General features: G+C 41.2%; 1 gene segment (V, D, J or C); it reads left to right on the top strand.

Moving 5' to 3' along the window:
• The window catches only part of LOC308677876 (Ig gamma-2C chain C region-like), a 125,693-nt gene extending 107,238 nt beyond the window's left edge, over nucleotides 1-18,455 (top strand). The window contains exons 3-4 of the C gene segment in view: nucleotides 12,346-12,660; nucleotides 18,019-18,455.
• The last annotated feature ends 1,674 nt before the right edge of the window (nucleotides 18,456-20,129 follow it).

Here is a 20,129-nt window from a genome sequence, read left to right as displayed (position 1 = left end):
GGAGATTGGACTAGATGACCTATAAGGTCCCTTCCAACTCTGTTATTCTATGTTCTATGTTCAAATAAAATTTAGGACCGAGTTAAAATACTACCGTATTTTCCGGCGTATAAGACGACCCGGCGTATAAGACGACCCCCCAACTTTTGAGAAGATTTTCAGGGGTTCAAAAGTCGTCTTATACACCGGAAAATACGGTAATTGTAAAATAACCCAACCAGCATCAAATATATAAAATATAAAATCCAGGATATAAACTATGTAGAAATGTAGTATAAATACTAATTTATAATAAGTATAATATCTAAGATTACACCAAAGTAAAAAAATATCTATTAATATCAGCAAAATATCTATGGAAATTCTCAGTTATCCAGGTCATGGTTGTCCCAAAGGTGCTTTTTTCAAAAGGCAACTGAACTTGTTTTTCCTTGAAAATATATATTCCTTGCAGTCATCTGGTCATTTGCACTCTTTCTGAGACTTGTTGAAGCCACTTGGAGGTTGCCTCAGGGTCATCTGAATACCAGTGTTACAACACAGTCCTTTCAGCAGTTCCAAGAAGCTTCCACACCCATTTGCACTATTCGGGTGACCCTGAGGGCACTGATAAACCTCCAAGTGGCCTCAACGACTCTCAGGGAGAGTGGTAATAACCAGGTGACTGCAAAGAACATACATCTTCAAGGAAAAACAGGTCCAGTTGCTTTTGAAAAAGCACAGTTGGGATTATCAACAAATTAGTATTATTTAAAATTTAAATAAATTATAGTTCCAGGGATGCATTGCAGGATAATGGCCCATCCGAGTTCGGCTCTGCTGTGCAAAACCTAACTACTTGCACTTTAACAAGGGGTAAAGGTAAACGTTTCCTCTGTCCAGCTGTGTCTGACTCTAGGGCAGGGGTGTCAAACTCAGTTTCATTGTTAGGGCTAAATTCATTTAATTTTACTTTTAACTTTTGTAAGTTGTATTTTATTGCCCTGTACACCACCCTGAGTCCTTTGGGAGAAGGGCGGTATAGAAATTCAATAAATAATAATAATAAAAGTTATTATTATTATTATTATTATTATTATTATTATTATTATTATTATTATTATTATTATTATTACTATTATTGAGGGCTGCATCAGGATTGCAGTTGCCCTCAGGAGGCCGGGCGGATATGGCCAGGGTGAGCGTGGCCTACTGGGTGGGCGTGGCTAGAGTGCGTATGGCCTACTGGGTGGGCGTGGCCAGCTCTACATCGTTCGCATCAAGGGTGCCTATGGGGGCCTGGGCAGGAGTGGGACAGATCTGAGGGTCTCTGGCAGAAGGAGGGTCTCTGGGCCAGGGCCAAGGCAGTGGGGGCCGTTCCCTCTCTGTTTCCAGGATGGCTTCGCAGGCCACATGAAACCACTTCGCGGGCCAGATCCGGCCCCTGGGCCTTGTGTTTGACATGTCTGCTCTAGGGGCTGGTGCTCATCAGTTCTTAGCCAAGGCAGCCAGCATTGTCTGAAGACTTTTCCGCAGTTATATGGTCAGAATGACTATACACCAAGGGGCACAGAATGCTGTTACTTGCCCACCAAATGGTACCTATTTATCTACTCACATCTGCATGCTTTTGAACTGCTGGGTGGGCAGGAGCTTACTTTACTAACACTAACTATTAGTTTACTAATAGTTAACTAACTATTAACTAACAGGTGAAGTATCAGTACCGCTTTATAAAACTTTAGTAAGGTCCACCCCTGGAACAATGCATCCACATTTTGATCACCACATTACAAAAAAGATATTGAGATTTCGAAAAAGTGCTGCAGAGAACAGCAATTAAGAGGATCAAAGGTCCAGAGACCAAAACATATGAAGAATGGTTGCAAGATGTGGGTTTGGCTAATCTAGAAAAAAGAAGGGCTTGGGGTGACATGATAGCAGAATTCCAGTATTTGAGAGGCTGCCACAAAGAAGAAGGGGTCAACTTGTTTCCCAAAAAACCAGAGGGCAGGACAAGAAACAATGGATGGAAACTAATCAAGGAGAGGAGCAAGTGGGAATTAAGGAGAAACTTCCTAACAGTGAGAACAGTTAACCCGTGGAACAGTTTGCCACCAGAAGCTGTGGGTGCTTCATCACTGGAGGTTTTTAAGAAAACACTTCACAGCAATTTTTCTCAAATTGTATAAGGTCTCCTACTTGAGCAGGCAATTGGACGAGAAGACCTTCCCAGTTCATTCCAGCTCTATTCTATTCTATTCTATTCTAATTCTATTCTATTCTAATTCTATTCTATTCTATTCTATTCTATTCTATTCTATTCTATTCTAATTCTATTCTATTCTATTATTATTTCTATTCTATTCTATTATTATTCTATTATTATTTCTATTCTATTCTATTATTATTCCTATTCTATTCTATTCTATTCTATTATTAATTCTATTGTATTCTATTATTAATTCTATTGTATTCTATTGTATTCTATTCTATTCTAATTCTATTCTATTCTATTTCTATTCTATTATTAATTTTATTCTATTCTATTATTATTTCTATTCTATTCTATTATTAATTCTATTCTATTCTATTTCCATTCTATTATTCCTATTCTATTCTATTCTATTATTTATTCTATTCTATTCTATTCTATTCTATTCTATTCTATTCTATTCTATTCTATTCTATTCTATTCTATTCTACGTATTTCTATTTCTATTTCTATTTCTATTCTATTATTATTTCTTCTATTCTATTCTATTATTATTTCTATTCTATTCTATTCTATTATTTCTATTCTATTCTATTATTAATTCTATTCTATTCTATTCTATTCTATTCTATTCTATTCTATTCAGAAGATGACTACGTCAACACCCCAGCCGTGAAGGAAAAGAGGGACGAGACCTACTTCCTCTATAACAAATTGTCAGTCTCTGAATCATCTTGGAATAACGGCGATACATTCAGCTGTATGGTGGTCCATGAGGCCCTTGAACAGAAGTTCACCCAGAGGAGAATAGCAAAAACATCGGGTAAACGTTGAAGACTCCCCTCAACATGCACTGTCCTCCTAGATTTGTCTCTCACAGTGTTGGATCCAAATCCTTATAAATACTTTACATGCTAATATGTTTTGCTGCTGGCTAAATAAAAGCAATCCAACTCAGAGGTCTCTTAGGTTGTGATCTCTTTTTTTTTCTCAACCAAATTGAAGACTGAGCAAAGTTGAGAGGTGCATTCTGGAATGAAGAGGAAATCGGCAAATTTCTCTGGATATTAGAACAAAGGTTTAAGGTTAATCCTGGGAGAAAAAGGGGTTCCACTCCCCCTATAGGTCCATATATGTGCAAGGAAGGCATCCATCCAGACTAACCACCTGAAGGTCATACTCCTCTGGTCAAACTCCTCCATACACCTCACTTGTTGCAATTTTGTACAGTATGTGCAATAAGACTACTTCCCCTTATCCATTGGCTGTGGTTTACTGTGCCTGTTACTTTTAAATAAGTCCTTAGACTGTCCAATGGTCTTAGTCCACCAGGAGAAAAAAGTGTTCCCATATCTGCATTTTAGTGATAGCAATGTAGGTACAGACTTGTTCCCTACCAAAAGTATTTTGTGAGTCTTACTCCTTTTATAATAATAATAATAATAATAATAATAATAATAATAATAATAATAATAATAATAATAATAATAATAATAATAATAATAATAATAATAATAATAATAATAATAATAATAATAATTTTATTTGTATACCGCCCTTCTCCTGAAGGACTCAGGGCGGTGAACAGGGCAATAGATACTAAAATGCAAAGATACAAAAATTAAGAAAATGGCTCCCTTTTCCCAAGGTTACACTGTTTGGATTCCAGATTGGAAGCACTGTTGCTGTTCTTTGTATTCTTTGTTCTTGCCATCCTCTCTGTATTTGCTAGAAAATGATAAAGAGAAACTGAAATAAAATGCAAACAAAAAAACCAAAATGTATCTGTGGGTAAAGTACAAGGGAACAACTGATGTCATGCACATCGGGCACAATCATTTAATTTTAAATCTTGTATCCTGTATTCTTATTTTTATTGCCCTGTACACTGCCCTGAGTCCTTCGGGAGAAGGGCGGTATATAAATCAAATAAATAAATAAATAAATAAATAAATAAATAAATAAATAAATTATAATGAAGTAATGATCTAATGATGTAATTGGTGATACACAAAGGCCCAAGTGCACTGGGTTCCAGAAAATTAGAGTGCAAGGTCCTTTCCCATGTGGTTCTCCCTCTGCTCACCATACTAGCATCCAATCTTTTGCACTCCCTGGATTGCTCCACTTCTGGCTGAGGCAGGAGCACCAACTTCCTTCTCCATGCAGTCCCAACATGGGTGCCCAGCAGTCTGCAAAAGAGACCTGGGGCAGGGCATCAAAAGTAGATGAGCATGGTGGCTTCAGAGACTAAGAACAGGAGGAGATAAACACATGGCAGCTAGGCTGAGAGGTTTTGAAGGGGTGGCTCATCCAGCTCATTTGCCAATTGTATCCAAGCTCCTGTCTGCCTTCCCAATGCCCTTTGCAGTTCAAGGTTGGTCTACATCCAACTTTGGTGCCTCCACTCCATTGCCTAATATCTTCAGCTAAGCATGGCAGTGTTGGCTGTGGATCTCCAGCAGTTGCAGTCCTGAGGGTCTTAAGGACATTGGTTTGGGAAAGGTTGGGAAGGTCATCATCATCAACATTAGCATCATCATTCTATAGATGTTAAGCTTAGTAGACATCAGTTAAGATGGCAACCCGGAAGCAGCCACCACTCATGCGAGTGCACCAAAATGGCAACTGCTTCCACGAGACAACTACATACCCCATGGGAAAATTTACCCTATTTTGCTTCATTTTAACATGCTCTGCACAGCCCTAGAGATAGCTTCTATAGCACCGTATAAGCCAGGTTAAGGAAGTGCCACAATTGATGGCCACTTCTGGGAGGCAGCAACATGGCCCAGGAAAACATGACTTGCCCTCTACTTCAAAATGTACGTGAGGAAGAGATAGTGGGGCCTGGTGGGGTGGGAATCAGGTCTGTGGTAATCTGGTGGGAGGGCCTGCGGGAACCCAAGGTTCAGGGTTCAAGAGCCACACCCACCTCTGGTGCATCCTGTGGTCCCCTTAACAATGCATGCATTCATTCAGTTGTCGCATCATGGAGAGTAGGGGTAGGGATCTTACGTGAGGCTATCTCACTTAACAACTATCACCACTTGTGACCATAATTGGCAGGCTCCGTTATGGTCATATCTGAAAGATTACCTGTAATTTATGTCTATCGAGATTCTCAGTCATCCAGGTCATAGTTGTCCCAAAGATGCTTTTTCACAAGGCAACTCGATTTGTTTTTCTTTTGGAGACATTTCGCTTCTCATCCAAGAAGCTTCTTCAGCTTAAAAAGAGATGTGAATTGATTATTGGAGGAGTTTGCACTCACTGTACAAACTAAGGAGAGCCATTTTATCCTAGACTTCCTAAAATGATCCAGGATGATCCCGCCTTTGTGAGATCATATGGATCTTAGTAATGAGATCTCAGATCTAGAGCTCATATCTATTTAATACAATTGAATAACTTGTCCTCACTGTTCAGATGAACCCAAATATGTAAATAAAATAAAAAAATAGGGACGATTAATTAACTGATTAATAAAAAGATATAAAAATGTGAAGTGAGTGATGCAAACAGGCAACATGCATAGGTACATGTCAGGAGATTGAACAGCACATGTCCAAATGAAGTCAGAGACACTGACACAAACTTGTAGTTTTATATAAATAAATAGATTTTACATCCATATTTACAGCGAAAAAAGGAACTTGGGGAAACAGGAGCATCATGAGGTAAATCAGAGAAGCATATAGGGCACACAAAAGAAAAAAGGCGGGAAAAAAGGGAAACTCCCCCTCCACACCTACAGCAACCAATCACAGCAGGGATTGCCTCATACAGGAGCCAGCATTCTCCAATCAATCAACCACAACTGTGTATTCTGGCTCATTGTACAACTCCACTTTTCCCACTGCAAAATTTAAATATCTTAACATCACTTACAATCTGTTAGGTTTGAGCTTTTTAATAACCTATGCAATAGATAAATAAATCACTGGTAAATGAAATAATTACACATATATATCACTACTGCCCATAAGATATACAGTATGCACATTTTAAGAAGACAGATTCAGTTTGTTTTATGCCCCAGAATGCCTTTACCTCTTATTCAGATAAAAACATAAATGTATTAGAATAGAATAGAATTCTTTATTGGCCAAATGTGATTGGACACACAAGGAATTGGTCTTCGGTGCATAAGCTCTCAGTGTACATAAAAATCATAAGTGATAAATCATAGTCATCGTAAACACACGTTCAACATAAATCATAAAATACAAGTTAGTCATAGTCATCGGATTTTTTAGTAAAGCATTATACAATAAACCATAACAACAAAAACAATTATCTGGAAATTTTTGTGGGTCAGATTAATGTCAGGTTCACTTTGACAGCTTTGCCTTGTCTAGTGATTAAACTTTTGGACTTTCAAAAAAAGTGTCTAAAGGAAGAAAATGGGGAAGTTTCTCTGTGGTTGATACTCTTTTGTCTGTTTTTAAGATGGCACCTTTTGGACCCCAAATATATCTCTTGGACCTCAGTGCTCTTGTTTTTTTCACACCTTCACGCCAACTCAAAGAATATGACCAGTTGGAAAATAACATCTTTTTGGGGACATTCTTTAAGAAGAAAGTGAGGGGAAAATTCTGAGACAGACTACAGATTGGCCCTGAGGTGAGGCTGGTACTTGGCTTGGTAAGTACAAAATTCATCAAAATTTGGGGCTTGGAGACATCAAAATGCAGAAGGTTAAGATAATTTGAGAATCTCTGTGGAGATTCTCAGTGATCCATGTTGTCCCCGAAGATCCTTTTTGAAAAGGTAACTGGAGTTTCTTTGTTGTTTCCTTATAGACATTTCGCTTCTCATCCAAGAAAAGTCAATTTGCCTCTTCAAAAAGCATCTTTGGGACAAGAATCATTTGAGGTTTCTCTACAGGTGCTGGATAGTAAAACTTGGTCTTCCATACATCCCAGTAGTGAAAGAAGCAATGGAATGGGATTCTTGCTATCAGGCTTAATACAGCTTTTAAAGGGATTGCAATCCATCACAATCCCTTAATCTCAGCTGAGCCTCGCAACTGGGAAGTGGGAAACTTGTAGTAGTAGCAGAAGTTAACGGTCCTCGTGTTCCAGCTTATGATCCAACTTCAGTTGAGTTTGGCAGGTAGCAACCCATTTACACTTACCTGCCATGTTCAGTTGGGAACTGAGGAAGAAGTTAGATAACAGGGGACGATGAAAATCTTTTTCTGTTTGTTGGCTTCTTCCAAGTTGCTTATCCACCCTCGTGCTCTATTTTAGCCTTAAGTAAAGGGATCTGAAATTAACTGTGTGGTTAAATCCTCATGTTTCAGATTATAGTCCAACTTCAGTTGGGTTTGGCAGATGCTCTCTCTCTCTCTCTCTCTCTCTCTCTCTCTCTCTCTCCTCTCTCTCTCTCTCTCTCTCTCTCTCTCTCTCTCTCTCTCTCTCTCTCTCTCTCTCTCTCTCTCTCTCTCTCTCTCTCTCTCTTTGTAAGATACTCAAAGATTTACTTAACAAGGAAGATCCTTGGGCTGGAGAGAGGTTTCAGAAAGCCTCAACCAAACTCAACTGAAATATGTTTTTAGAAGGAGACAAGCTGAAGGTGCAAGCTGAAGGTGCAGCACAGGATCACCTAAATAACCTCACATTCCAGATACTTAATTGGGAGATTTAGGCCTTACCAATCAACTCCAGGTTCTGCTCGTGAAAATCAAAGAAGAGAATTGGTAGCTTCAGATGAGAGCTAGTGTGAGCTAACTCAGCATCTGCTCCAGGCTCGATTCTCAAATGGTAGCATTTTTATCTCAAATTTGAATTCTAGGGTATGGGTGCCTTGAGGTAGCTCATGGGGGGGATCAGTTTCTTTTGAGTTAAGTGGTAACCATCCATGCTGGATGGTTCACTGTGCCATCTGTCATCCTAGCTGAATTCAGAAATTAGTCAAACTAGTGGGTGACTATACCCAGCCGGAATCCCAGCTATGATCTTCCTGATGAATGCTGGAGTTGAGAGAAAGTAGCAAGGAATAAGAATATTATCTGGTTGCCAAGCCTGCCTTCTCAGTTAGGAGAGGTGAGTTTGAAGGTGAAAGAATTGGAAAGAATGCGGCTTCAGCCTAAAAAGGTTCCAAGCCTAAAAAGCTCACCCTAGAAATTCTCCGCTTCTCAGTTGAGTAGGTAAAGAAACCTGCAAAGATGTCTCCTACAAACATTATACTCAGCTGTGTGATACAGAAGCTACAAAGCCCAGAGTTCAGCTCAGTTGGCAGGCAGAGGGAAGCTAACTGGGTACCTGCTTGGTGCCCTGGGCACATCCCAAAGATTTTTTGTACTTCTTTGGGTTTTGTGGTTTTTTTTTATTTTTTATAAGACAGCGAAGAGCAAAGAGGAAGCTTAGATGAATGTGCAATGCCTGCTCTCATCTGGGAGATCCTAAACGAAATGCCTAAACGCCCCATCCTTTGCTAACTTTAGGACTCATTCCCGGGGGTGCTTAGCTAGTCCTTCAAAGATGGTTCTGCCCAGATGAGCTGGAGGAAGTTCTGGATTGCTACTAAAAGTTTCTGTCCTCTCAGATAAATGTTAGGCTATAGTGAAGCTACTGGGCTGCAAAAAGAGGCAGCTCACATCTTGGCAAGTGGAAGAGGGAAGGAGACAGCAGGAGCTCGGATGGGAGTAGGTGGCAAGGATGCTTGTTATCAGGGTGATGCTTGGCTGGGAAACTTTTGTGCACAGTCTGCTGAATGTAAGCTCCAGGCCAAGTGCAAGACACCCTAACACCCATAATAATGAGGATCTTCCCTACTGCCAGATTAAAAACAGAACAGTTCTTCTAAATTGACCCTTTTCATTTATAATGGAACTTACTACCTAGAGCAGACTTCCCTAACCTGGAGCTTTGCAATTTATTGCACTGCAACTCCCATCATCCTGACCCTTTGCATGACCCTTGATAACAGGTACAAGGCACTGTTGTTTAGCATCCAGCTTGCCTTCAGAAATCATGGGCACTCCATCACTGCAGATTTTTAGAAAGAGACTGGACAGTCACTTGTCTGAAATGGCATAGGTTCTCCTGCTTGAGCAGGGGGCTGGACTAGAAGACCTCCAAGGCCCCTTCCAGCTCTATTCCTATTCGTATTCTCTTCTATTCTCTTCTATTCCATTCCATTCCTTTCCATTCCATTCTAAAATCACTAGAATTTAACCTTGCTATCCCAATCATGGCTATAAAATTCATTCTCTTTCTTGTTGTTGTTAATTGCGAAGTCGTGTCCGACCCATCGCGACCCTATGGACAACGTTCCTCCAGGCTTTCCTGTCCTCTACCATCTTCTGGAGTCCATTTAAGCTCATGCCTACTGCTTCAGTGACTCCATCCAGCCACCTCATTCTCTGTCGTCCCCTTCTTCTATTGCCCTCAATCTTTCCCACCATTAGGCTCTTCTCCAGTGAGTCCTTCCTTCTCATTAGGTGGCCAAAGTATTTGAGTTTCCGCTTCAGGATCTGACCTTCTGAAGAGCAGTCAGGGTTGATCTCCTCTAGGACTGACCGGTTTGATCGCCTTGCAGTCCAAGGGACTTGCAGGAGTCTTCTCCAGCACCATAGTTCAAAGGCTTCAATTCTTTGGCGCTCAGCCTTTCTTATGGTCCAGCTTTCACTGCCATACATTGCAACTGGGAAGACCATAGCCTTGACTATACGCACTTTTGTTGACAGGGTGATATCTCTGCTTTTTAGTGTGCTGTCTAGATTTGCCATGGCTTTCCTCCCCAGGAGCAAGCGTCTTTTAATTTCTTGGCTACAGTCCCCATCTGCAGTGATCTTGGAGCCCAGGAAAATAAAATCTGTCACTACCTCCATTTCTTCCCCATCTATTTGCCAGGAATTGAGAGGGACAGATGCCATGATCTTGGTTTTCTTAATGTTTAGTTTCAACCCAAGTTTTGGACTCTCCTTCTCCACTCACAAGGAGCTTTCTTAGGAATTGTTTATTGTTGGACTTGTGTAGTATCCACACGTTTGTAGCAACATGAGGTTAAGATAGGTTTTCTCTCTGCAGACTAGCCAAAGTCCCAATATTCTATGAAGCATAACATTTATTTCAGCCCCTTACTGTGGAAATATCAGCTACTACAGATAAATAAGGAGAATGGAATGAGAGAAACGTGGATAAAGATGTTGAAATTCAGGTTTCTGATGGAAAGTTAAATTCAAAAGTGCCAATTCCCTTTTTCATTTGTTCCTTTCTCTTTAGCTTCAGTTTGAATCCAGATGGCCTTTGATAGGCTTTCAGGTTGATCCCCAAGGCCCCAAACTAACCACTTGGTTGCTTGTATCCTGGCTAGTTGGCACACGTAGATGAAATTGTCTTGTTTTGGCAGGGGAAAGGTTTAAAATGGTACATCATCTATTGGGAAAGAGATATTGGTCAACATTCAGTGATAGTGATGGGGTCTCTGAACCCACCCACCCACCCACCCACCAAAGCTGACAGCACTCTGCAGAGAATCTTCCATTTCCTGAATTCAAAACAGAACAAATGGAAGTGGAATCTATCAATTAATCCATTTTACTGCAGATTTCTTGCATACAGTCTGATCCATGCTCCATTTTTTCCATTGCAACTTGCTTGCTTCTTTACTTAAATAATGGAAGGCTATGATAGTTAAAACTGGGGCTCAATAAGAGGAAGTAACGATTAGATTAGGTTAGATTAGATTAGATTAGATTAGATTAGATTAGATTAGATTAGATTAGATTAGATTAGATTAGATTAGGATTACATTAGGATTAGATTAGGATTAGATTAGATTATCTTTATTGTCATTTTTTTTCCTGTGGGCACAACGTCACACGTTAGAAATGAAATTTAGTAGCTCGTTCTCAAAGTGTACATATACATAACACACATTTAAAACATACTATATACAACTTATGTATAGACCTACACCTTTAGCCATAATTAAGTTTTGAAGACGGGACCTTATTTTGACTGCATTGAGTGGGGTTTCTTCTTTTTTGAGGGGGGGTCTTTGGTGCTCTCGAGCTTGTTTTCTTGCAGATGTTTCATTACCCAAACTAGGTAACAACATCAGTGCTAGTTTGCCCTCAGTTTAATTTCTGGTGGGTTGCCCTACCAGGATTTGCGAGAGTTATCTTGGGGATGATTAGGCTGTTTACTGTTGGCTTGTTTGGCAGTTCCTTGATTGGGGTATTGTTTATTTTGATTGTTGGTCTGTTGTTAAACTTGGAGTTAATCTGTGTTCTTCTGGGTGCTGATTGCTATTGGGGGGGCGGGGGTGTTTAGATCTTTTTGTTCCCTTTTCTTCTTCTAAGAAGGCCTTTTTGTATTGGTGCTCTGGGTCTTGATCTGTGGTATATGTAAACCAAAATGAACTATTTAATCCCATAGATGTTGTCTGCTTGTTATTGTGTGATCCTTTGTCTTGAATGGGCAGGACTGTTACCTCTTCCCAAAGAGCCATTTTCCAAGTGCCCAAATTTTGATCACATGATCTTGGGGATGCTGCAATGCCATAAGAGTGAAAAATGGTCTTGCATCACCTTTTTCAGTACCACTGTCACTTTGAATGGTCGCTAATTGAGCCATTGTATATCCAGGTCTACCAGTACCAGCATTTCAAGTTCTGAAATAAAGGCCTGAAAGAGGAACACGGATGTGAATATTCAGAAAATGAATAACCTCGGTTTTGCTTTACTTAAAACAGAATTCTACATCTCATAATATAAAAAAAATATGCTTGAGGTCTTCCCCTGTCCCATGCACTAATTAAATTTTATATTTCAGGTGATTCCGGATGGTGGATCTCTCCAATGGCACCATAGAGCTATTCCACATTTATCTCCCTAATGAAATCTATTTGAAGAATCAAATCAGAAGGGCAGGGCCACTGTTTCTGGAAAAATCTCTCTCCATAAACTCCCATGAACCATATGGAGCAGTGATTTTCCAACTTGGCAACTTTCAGATGTCTGGACAAACTTCCAGAATTTCCCAGCCAATGGAGAATTCTGGGAGTTGAAGTCCACCTATCTTAAAGTTGCCAAGTGTGGAAAAACGCAGGGTTAGAGTAATGTCTAGAAGCCCTCAGGTCCACTAGAGGATAGATCTACACCAGCTTCATCATCCTGTCTTTATTTTCCCCTGCAGATCCTCCCAAAGCCCCCTCTGTGTTCCCATTGACTCCTAGTCACGAAACCCGGGTGGCCAGGGCACTGTCCACTGCCTCCAATGTGACCATCGGTTGTCTCATCAAAAACTACTTTCCTAAACCAGCCACAGTGAAATGGAATTCAGGTGCCATCACCAGTGGAATTGACAATTTCCCTCCAGTTTTGCAAGCATCCGGTCTGTATACTCACACGAGCCTGCTCACCATCCCCTTCAACAACTGGGAATCCGAGACATTCCAGTGCAATGTCGAGCATGCAGCCACCAATACCAGAATCAACAAAAACGTTGAGCGTGAGTCCAGCAAAATTGCTCTTATGTTTGCTTTTCCTTTCAAAGGGCAGATGATGATGATGGATGATGATGATGATGATGATAATAGTAATAATAATAATAATAATAATAATAATAATAATAATAATAATAATAATAGAATTGGAAGAGATAATAATAATATACAAATTGATGGAGAAAAATTCAGATTGACTGGAGAGGAAGAGTATATACTCTAAGTCAGACATGTCAAACACAAGGCCCGGGCCCAGATCCGGCCCTCGAAGTGGTTTCATGCGGCCCATGAAGCCATCCTGGAAACAGTGAGGGAACGGCCCCCACTGCCTTGGCCCTGGCCCAGAGACCCTCAGATCTGTCCCACTCCTGCCAGGCCCCCATAGGCACCCTTGATGTGAATGATGTAGAGCTGGCCATGCCCACCCAGTAGGCCATACACACTCTAGCCACGCCCACCCAGTAGGCCACGCCCACCCAGGCCATATCCACCAGGCCCCCTGAGGGCAACTGCAATGCTGATGCGGCCCTCAATGAAATTGAGTTTGACACCCCTGCTCTAAGTGATTCTTCCTGCTCTGGTGTGCAAGGAAGAACAGAGCAGAACAGGAGCTGGAAGGGACCTTGGAGGTCATCTAGCCCAACCCCCTGCTCAGGCAGGAAACCCTATACCATTTCAGACAAATGGTTGTCCAATTTCTTCTTAAAAACTTCCCATGTTGGAGCATTCATCACTTCTGGAGGCAGGTTGTTCCACTGGTTAATTGTCTTCACTGTCAGGAAATTTCTGCTTAGTTCTATGTAGGTTGTTTCTCTCCTTGATGGCTTTCCATCCATTGCTTCTTGTTGATTAGGCAAAGACAAAATCAACCCCCTAAGTATGACAATAATGAGTTGGGGGGAAAGATATAGTATTCAGGATAATAGTAGATTTCTGCTTGGAACCAAAAGTCCTACAGTAGAAGAAAATAGCTCAACATGGGGTGTTCCCATTATGATTTGCAAGAACCAGACAACTGGTGTAAAGAGAAAAGATCTGGGACTTTCACATCTGGATAAGGGAGAATCCAGTTAAGCCATTTGAAATTTCAATAATGAGAGGTGCAGGTTTCCGCAAGCTTATTAAACTGCATGGAAGTCTGGAATGTTTTCTAAAATCCATGACGTATTTCAGTGCAATGCGTTTCTAAAGGTTTTATGGCTTTATTATCCTTGAAGGAGCTTCACCAATACGAAACTGCTGTCAAAAATACTGTCAAAAATGGCTGTACTATTATCTCATGCAGATGTGTTGCTGATGTTCCTCATACCATCAAAGTGGAACCAAATTGCTAGCTACAAATGACATTAATTGTAGTCTCCTTTTAAAAACAGCAGTTAAATTACCTCTTGTATGATGATCTATATTGCATCCTTAGGATCTAGCCTAAGATTCTTTAGCCACAGTAGATTTTTAAATAAAAGGACTCTTGCTTTCTCAAGTACTTTATCTGCAGTAATTAGGCAGTATGAAAGTGATCCAAGGCCTGGAGACTAAAACTTAAGAACAGCTGCAGGACTTGGGTTTGGCTAGTCCAGGGGTAGGCAACCTCGGCTCTTTTATGACTCATGGACTTCAACTCCCAGAATTCCTGAGTCAGTTGAGGTTGCCTACCCCTGGGCTAGTCTAAAGAAAAGAAGAAATAGGGGTCACATGATAGTAGTATTCCAGTATTTGAGAGGCTGCCACAAAAAAGAGTGGGTAAAATTATTCTCCAAAGCACCAGAGGGCAGGACAACAAACAATGGTTGGAAATTGACCAAAGAGAGAAGCAACCTGGAATTAAGGAGAAAGTTCCTAGCAGTGAGGACAATTAACCAGTGGAACAGTTTGCCACCAGAAATCGTGGGAGCTCCATCACTGGAGGTTTTTAAAAAGAGATTGGACAGTCGCCTGTCTGAAATGTTGTAGGTTCACCTGCTTGAACGGGGGGCTGGACTAGATGACCTCTAAGGTCCCTTCCAGCTCTACTCTATTCTATTCTATTCCATTCTAAAGTCACGTTTGATTTTGTTCAATTAGTTCAACTGGAATAGAGAAAAAAGTGAATTCTGTCATTTACTTATATTAAAGAAAATTGGTAAATAAGTGAAGTTCATAAACAGAAACGCAGTTTGTTAATGTGCTAAACATGAAGTTTGTTCTTGAATCAATGGTGTTTAGGATGAATATTGTTTGTCTTTTAAGCCAAATTGTGTCAGAGAATCGAATTAAGCCTTTGGCAGTTTAGGTCTTGGTATAACTTTTCTTTTCTTTTCTTGAATGGCTGAAATGAAGAAGGATCTGGAGGCAACATAGAAAAAAAAATGGAGGACATAAACCCCTTTCCTTCTTTTCTTGTACTGGAAGCAGCAAATCCAAACCTGGAGCTGTGGGGACAGGAAACCTCATGGTTTGAAAGGGATTCAGAGAGGATGAATCTTCATGAGAAATGTTGTTGTTAGCTGCGAAGTCGTGTCCGACCCATCGCGACCCCACGGACCACGTTCCTCCAGGCCTTCCTGTCCTCTACCATCTTCTGGAGTCCCTTTAAGCTCACGCCTCCTGCTTCAGTGACTCCATCCAGCCACCTCATTCTCTGTCATCCCCTTCTTCTCTTGCCCTCAACCTTTCCCAGCATTAGGCTCTTCTCCAGGGAGTCCTTCCTTCTCCTTAGGTGGCCAAAGTATTTGAGTTTTAGCTTCAGGATCTGGCCTTCTAAAGAGCAGTCAGGGTTGACCTCCTCTAGGACTGACCGGTTTGATCGCCTTGCAGTCCGAGGGACTCGCAGGAGTCTTCTCCAGCATGAGAAATAATGACCATTAAACCATGGGATCACAAAGCCAAAGGGCAAATAGGACAAGAATGGGTGAAGCAAAAGATATCAGTTAAGGGCTGTTTCATTTTAGAATCTGCTAATCAACTCAATCAATTCTTTCATTTCATTCTTTTTGCTCCTTTTATTGATCAGTATTTCTAAGAAGGTGAACTAAACTGGAACAGGCTTCAGGGAATAACAGGTAGGCTCTGCTTTAAGACTAAACGTCATTCCTATGCCCACAGGATGTGAAGACCAAGAACCGGTGTCTCCTGAGGTCCACCTGCTCCATTCCTCTTGCAACCCGAAAGGCAGTGATGGATTCATAGAGCTGGCATGCTTCGTTAAGGGTTTCTACCCCAAGGAGATTGAAGTTGAGTGGCTGGTGGGCAGCCACCATGGATTGCTGGCTCCTTACACAGAACCTGCCAGGCGTGATGTGAACAAGCACACTTTCAGTACGGTTAGCCGGGTCAACATCACTCAAGCAGATTGGTTGGAAGGAAATACTTACTACTGCCAGGTAACCCATGCGGCGTCACAAACCCAGGTGAAAGGCAGAGCCAGGAAATGTGAAGGTAATCATGATGGAATGCAGACTCTGGTTTGTATAATGGGGAATGGACAAAGAATCAGAAACCAAGGAGGAAGATAGCTAATCCCTTTATAAAGACCTTCGCTCATATAAAAATCCATACTATTTCCAAAGTTCATTGCTTGCTAATAGTTAGATATTCAAGAAAATCCAACATTGCTATTTTTCGGGGATAGCTGGAAGCAAGAATCATAGTTAAGACAGACCGACCTGTGGAATGCTATCCAGTGATAGGAACGGACATCTTAGCAATAAGTAAAATGATCTCAACCAGATCGTGAGACACACTGTTAGTACTAGTGGGCAACGGTTTCTTGCTACTTGATTATTGATATTGAAGTATACGTTTCTACTGATAACATGCTTTCTTCTTTTAAAAGATGATTCTGAGGGATCTTTGCTTTAGGTTTACCGTAACGACTAATCTTTGGAAAGACAGAAACCCTAACCCACAGTCCAGACAATAGGACAATTCACAAATAAAACAGGCAATGTTTTACCCGCATAAGCTCAAGAACTGATCTAGGAAGAAGAGAATAAATTAGATTAAGGGTCTATGGGGAAAAGGAGGGGGGATGTAAGGAATGATGTCAATTTTCTATCCGTAGATGCCAGCAGTCACTTCTCCACTGAGGTTACTGCCTACCTTCTGCCCCCACGGCCAAAAGATTTGTACATAAACAGAAATGCCAGGCTGGTTTGTGTGGTTGTCAATCTGCAACAGGAAGAGGGGTTGAAAATAAGCTGGTCACGTGAGAAGAAAGTTGCCATGCATCCAGAATTAGTGGCGGTGACTGAAGAAAACAATGGAACCTTTACAGCTGTTGGCCGCCTGCCTGTCTCTGCCCTTGACTGGGAATCGGGAGAGACTTTCACCTGTTCGGTAGAATATCCAGGTTTGCCTGGTCCCATCGTGAATACAATTTCCAGGAGCCCAGGTAAGGAGGAAGCAGAGTGGGTCTCCAAGCACAAATGTGATCATTTGCAATACACAATAGAAGTTCAGTTTTCATCACTTATCTCCAGCCATGGATCTTTCTTTAGTTACCTCCCTTGATATCACCACATCTGGGGCCACTGAGCTGCATCCCTTGCTTCTATGACAACTTTTCACAGCCATAATGTAGAATTGTGGCACTCCTAAGAGCTCTTGGGTGGTTAGTTAAGCTGACTTTGTAATAATGCCGCTTGGGGGCTGTATGAAAGCCCTAATAAGCAGGCATATACATAGAATGAAGGCTACTGCTAAGTTTGTAAAGCCGCCCTGAGTCTTCAGAGAAGGGCGGGATATAAATGGAATTAAAATAAATAAATAAATAAATAAATAAATAAATAGTGAATTTGGGACTGGGCTATTTTCATTATGTCCCGGATCCAAACCAAGCAGGTCATTAGGACAAAGTGAGATGTGGCTTTCCTGCGGGGCCACCACCCTCTAATATGAAAGGTCCCCAGTGTAGACTTTGGTTTCCTCTTGTTGCACTGGAGGATCTTATTGAAGGCCTGTGGGAAACCCTTATGCAGCTTTTGATTAAATAATCTTCCAAACACACACACAGAGAGCTGGTATTACAGGCACACCACTGACCAAAAGCGAGACGAACTGTGTGAAATGACGTGACCAGGTGGGTTTTTGGAGTTAAGCGCTTCCGAGGACTTGCATGTCCTGTCTTCCTAATATTAATTACTCCAATTTCCTGGGCTTTTTTTATCACGTTAAGTTCTATTTTGGCTTGGAGTGCTATCTGAACCCTGTGAAATTATAATTGTACCTAATCTGTTCAATCTCACAAATGAACCAGTCCTCACAGGCTGGCAATCTACAATACGTCATGACTTAATATGTGGAAACCCAGTCGCTGCTTCCATAACTTTATCCTAAACTAAACAATATGTGACTTTCTTTATCTTTTTCTTCCCATGTTCACAAAGGAAGGAGGAAGGCACCATCCGTTCACATCTACCCTCCCATCCCTGGCAATTCATTAATCCTCACCTGCTTTATTCGAGGCTTTTTCCCAGAAAATAGTGATGTCGAGTGGCTAAAGAATGGCAATACCATTTCAGAAGATGACTACGTCAACACCCCAGCCGTGAAGGAAAAGAGGGACGAGACCTACTTCATCTATAGCAAATTGTTAGTCTCTGAATTATCTTGGAATAGGGGCGATAAATACAGCTGTATGGCTGTCCATGAGGCCCTTGAACAGAAGTTCACCCAGAGGAGCATAGCAAAAACATCGGGTAAACGTTGAAGACTCCCCTCAACATGCATTGTCCTCCTAGATTTGACTCTCACAGTGTTTGATCCAAATCCTTGCAAATAGTTTACATGCTAATATGTTTTGCTGCTGGCTAAATAAAAGCAATCCAACTCAGACGTCTCTTAGGTTTTGCTCTCTTTTTTTCAACCAAATTGAAGACTGAGCAAACTTGAGGGGTGCATTCTGGAATGAAGAGGAAATCGGCAAATTTCTCTGGATATTAGAACAAAGGATCAGGGTTGAGGCTGGGAGAAAAATTGGTTTTATTCTTCTCTTATCAGTATCAGTTTGAGAGCCATAGATTGGGTCCATACTACTTCTACTCAGAGTTCTTGCACAGCTTCATACCTGTCTAAAGATTTATCAAAATCCTCCACACTTATTCCCAATTGCTTGTGCAAAGAAGACCACTTCTGTTTCTACATGGACTGCAACCTTCTGGGTGCATTTCATTTAACTATCATTATTTACAATTTCCCAATAAGTTTCTCTATAACTCTTGGTCCCTCCATCCTAAATATTTCAACTAGGTACCACCCAATCCGACCCAAATGGAGGTAATAAGTAATCTTTCCAACATCCTTGTAATTGATCTCATAACTCAGACATGTCAAACACAAGGCCCGGGGGCTGGATGCGGCCCACGAAATGGTTTCATGTGGCCCGCGAAGCCATCCTGGAAACAGTGAGGGAACGGCCCCCACTGCCTTGGCCCTGGCCCAGAGACCCTCCTTCTGCCAGAGACCCTCAGATCTGTCCCACTCCTGTCCAGGCCCCCATAGGCACCCTTGATGCGAATGATGTAGAGCTGGCCACGCCCACCCAGTAGGCCACACACACTCTAGCCACGCCCACCCACTAGGCCATGCCCACCCTGGCCATACCCACCTGGCCCCCTGAGGGCAACCACAATGCTGATGCGGCCCTCAATGAAATTGAGTTTGACACCCCTGTCATAACTGCTATAATCAGTGGGAGTTATCATGGCTGGCTAAACCCTAGGCAGTTTACAACCTTGCAATAAAGCAATGTATAAATTAAAGAAAAGGCAACAAAATTAAACCCATTTACTGGAATGCCACATCAAAGGAATCCTAAATCTAAGAAACAGTAATGAATCGCATAATGCACGAGAATACACACAAAATATACTAGCTGAAGTATCTCCCTCCATTTTGCTTCACCTTGAATAGATCATTCAGAAACTACATAAAGACACTACCTAACATGCCAGAACCTAAATAGTAATTCCAAGAACCAATTAAATGGTGATCCTGACCTTGCTTTTTTTCCCATTTCTTTTAAACTTAATCGTTAGGAGGAAAAGAATGTTTTGACAAGCCCAATGTGTAATGATAAGAGAAATATACACCATTTTTTTCCTCATGACTGTGCTCTGGGGACAAGGCATTCATTGCTGAATCCACAAATCCATCTAGGAATCTCTAAGACGGCAACTGTCCTACAGAAACAGTGGGGTAGAAAGTCTGTTCCAAAGATGGCCCACAAACCACAGCTACAAAATAATTTCTGAGGAGTGTGGTTCCAGTTTAACATGATAATTTCCTATGCGCAACTTAAAAAAGCAGAAATGGAAGGAAGGACCATATTCTCAAATTATTCCATGGACTTCTCACATATTGTAGCATGAAGGACTAACAGAATAACAGACTTGAAAGGGACATTGGAGATCTTCTAGACCAACCCCCTGCTCAATTAGGAGACCTTATACCATTTCAGATAAATACTTGTCCAGTCTCTTGTTAAAAACCTCCAGGG

Source organism: Vipera berus (assembly GCF_964194415.1).
Source record: "Vipera berus genome assembly, chromosome: Z".
Taxonomy (NCBI): domain Eukaryota; kingdom Metazoa; phylum Chordata; class Lepidosauria; order Squamata; family Viperidae; genus Vipera; species Vipera berus.
This window is presented reverse-complemented; position numbering and strand designations above follow the sequence as displayed.